Raw genomic sequence first — 3,433 nt, forward strand, 5'->3', positions numbered from 1 at the left:
TTGCTAATGCAGAAAGCAACAGCAGTGGCAGAGGACTGAGTAACTTTTAGTAGCTGAAGCCTCAATGAGCCAAGATAGCTGAGTACAAGCAACAACTTAGCTAAGTTCTCCTAACATTTCCCTCTAAACAACTTGGAAATAACACTTCAAATTGAATTCTGGAATGGCAGAGGCAACAAGAGGTCATAGTGAGACATTTTTCGAGCCCAAGACAATTCAGGAGGTCAGTAAGAGAGGTCTGTGACATGGAGGTGGTGGTCAGCCTGGAGTGCAGCAGAGATCACAGTGACACCAGCAGCAGGCCTTGGAGGCAGCTGCAACAGCAGCTTTAGGAGCTCTCAGTCCACAGAGAATAAGGGGGTCAGATAGCTGGTCAGAGATTACAAGGGACATTGTGCTTGCACTTGCACAAACTGCTTATACGCAGCTCCAAAGAGGAGCACTACCACTGGTGGCTGCAGGAGAGCAGGGGACCTGGGCACAGTTCCAGGCCAAAAGGAGCACTAGCACTTATGGCTTCAGGGGAACAAGGTCCCTTCCTAAATTAAGACCAGAGCACAGGCCAAGGGAGCAGGTAGATCATACCACCCTGGAAACAGCAAAAACCTATAGACCCCCAGAACTGGTTCCAAAAACAATTGCCCAAAAAACCTGAAACGTGCCCCCAAACTTTAGGAAGCAGAGCCCAACTTTAGCATAAAGTTAAAAGTCAAGAAATAGGCTGGAAAAATGAGCAAACAACAAAAAAAAGAACTTGATCACAAAAAGCTACTATGGTGACAGGAAAGATCAAGACACTAACTCAGAAGAAGAAATAGTGTCAAAACAGCTACAAAGCAAAGCCTCAAAGGAAAAAAAAAAGGGAATTGGACACAAGCCTAATAAGAATTACTGGAAGAATTCAAAGATTTTAAAAATCAAATAAGAGAGGTAGAAGAAAAATTGGGAAAAGAAGTAAGAGTGATGCAAGTTATGAAAAGAGTGTCAAAAGTTTGGTAGGTCTGAAAGACATACCGCTTAGGTAAACAAAAGAATACCGAAGAAAATAATACTTTTTTAAAAATTGGCTGAATGGTAAAAGAGGCACAAAAATCCACTGAAGAGAGCCCAGGCACTGCACTTCCCTCCATCCCACCTCCTCCCCAATCTCCTTCCCTGGCCCCCTCACCCGTGGCTGCTGCCTGCTGCAGCAGGCCCCTCTCCTCCGGCAGGTGCAGCTCCACATCTTCCTAAAACCCCCTCAACCCCTTTCCTCCTCTCCCCACTACAGCAAGAAATCCCCTTGGTGAGGAGGGGCGGCGGTGCCACAACCTGTCTCACACAATGGCTCTGAAGAGAGTCCACAAGGAGTTGAATGATCTGGCACTTGAACCTGTGTTCAGCAGATCCTGTTGGAGATGATATGTTCTACTGGTAAGCTACAATAATGGGACCAAATGATAGTCCCTATAAGGGTGGAGTATTTTTCCTGACAATTCATTTCCCAACAGATTATCCCTTCAAACCACCTAAGGCTGCATTTACAACAAGAATTTACCATTCAAATATTAACAGTAATGGCAGCATTTGTCTTGATATTCTATGGTCATAGTGGTCACCAGCACTATTTCAAAAGTACTCTTGTCCATCTGGTCTCTGTTGTGTGATCCCAATCCAGATGATCCTTTAGTGCCTGAGATTGCACGGATGTGCAAAACAGATAGAGAAAAGTACCACAGAATAGCTCAGGAATGGATTCAAAAATATGTGATGTAATTAAAGAAGTTATTGGATAACCTCTACAAATAAAGATAGGGGAACTCTGAAAGAGAAAGTCCTTTTGATTTCCATTGACTGCTTTCTATGAGGCATGGCTTCATCTTCCCCTGTGCACATGTTTACCTGATACAGCAGTGCTGCGTGTTGTACATACTTGGAACAACAAAATAAAAATACTGTATTTCCCATACTAACATTGACTCCTAGCAAAGAAGTATGTGTGTGAAAAGCCCATTCTTCAGTCATAACCTAGTTGTAAGACTAAAAGCTTTTCTTATTGACTTAATTGGATAAACAATTGGATAAACAATGCAAGGGCACAGGGATGGGTGTTGTAAGGTTTGGGGTGGGGGAGGACAGTTACACTGACCTGTGGGAGAATTTTTTAAAAAGTGGAATCCTTTTAAACTCATAACAATTATTAAAAGCAAGGTGAAGAACATCAAGTTGTTTCTGTACTCATTTTATTCTGAAAGACCTACAATTTAGGTAAATGTTTCAACCAACAAGATTAAGCTGTACCCACATCCTGTATTTTAAGGTCTAAGTTTAGCTGGTCAACATTTAAATGGATTGGAGCTATTACCACATAAAGTGATGGGTGTTTTTTTTTTCAGCCTTTCTTCATCACCCTCTTCCCCTCCCCAATACTTTTTGGTTTGTATGTGGTTTCTCAGTAAATACATAGCTAATACCTCTTAATTTTTCTTATATTTTTCAACTGCTTAGGTTTATCTGGATGTAAGGGTAAAAATTCATTTGACAGAAATACTTATGTATATTTAAAGACCCAATTGCTCTTCTGGAGCTTGTACATTCAAGAATGATTAATCTGTATAATAAACTGATTACTACAGTCATTATATATTAAAAAAAAAATCCACTGAAGAGAATGCCTTAGAAAGCAGAATTGGCCAAATAGGGAGAAAAGGCACAAAAATTCATTAGAGAAAAGAACTCCTTAAGAAACAGAATTGACCAAATTGGGGCGGGAGTGGGGGGAGATACAAAAGCTCACTGAAGAAAATAATTCCTTAAAAATTAGATTTGGGCAAGTGGAAGCTTGAGACATCAAGAAACAATAAAACAAAGTCAAAAGAATGAAAAAAAAATAGAAGAAAATGTGAAATGTCACATTGGAAAAACAACTGACCTGCAAAACAGATTGGATTATTGGATTACATGAAAGCCATGATAAAAAAAAAAGCCTAAACATCATATTTCAAAAAATTATCAAAGAAAACTGCCCTAATAGCTTAGACCTAGAGGACAAAATAGAAACTGAAAGAATCCACAAATCATCTCCTGAAAGAGATCCCAAAATGAAAGCTTCCACGAATATTATAGCCAGAGCTCCCAGGTTAAGGAGAAAATACTGTAAGCAGTCAAAAAGAAACAATTCAAACATCAAAGAGCCACAGTCAGGATCACATAAGATTTAGCAACTTCCACCTTAAAGGAGTGGAGGGCTTAAAATATATTATTCTGGAAGGCAAAGGAGCAAGGTTTACAACCAAGAATCACCTACCCAGAAAAACTGAGTACAATCCTTCAGGGAGAAAAAGTATGGAAATTCAATTAAATAGAGAACTTTTAAGCATTTCTGTGAAAAGATCAAAGCTAAATAGAAAATTTTTCTTTCATATACAAGACTCAAGAGAAACATAAAAAAAAG

At 39.5% G+C, this 3,433-nt stretch overlaps 1 pseudogene; it reads left to right on the forward strand.

Annotated features, from left to right (window-relative positions):
• The first annotated feature begins 1,323 nt into the window (after window positions 1-1,323).
• LOC110200823 (ubiquitin-conjugating enzyme E2 D2 pseudogene) lies at window positions 1,324-1,755 on the forward strand (annotated as a pseudogene).
• The last annotated feature ends 1,678 nt before the right edge of the window (window positions 1,756-3,433 follow it).

This window comes from Phascolarctos cinereus, unplaced genomic scaffold (assembly GCF_003287225.1).
Source record: "Phascolarctos cinereus isolate Bilbo 61053 unplaced genomic scaffold, phaCin_HiC Scaffold_4;HRSCAF=312, whole genome shotgun sequence".
Classification (NCBI taxonomy): Eukaryota; Metazoa; Chordata; class Mammalia; order Diprotodontia; family Phascolarctidae; genus Phascolarctos; species Phascolarctos cinereus.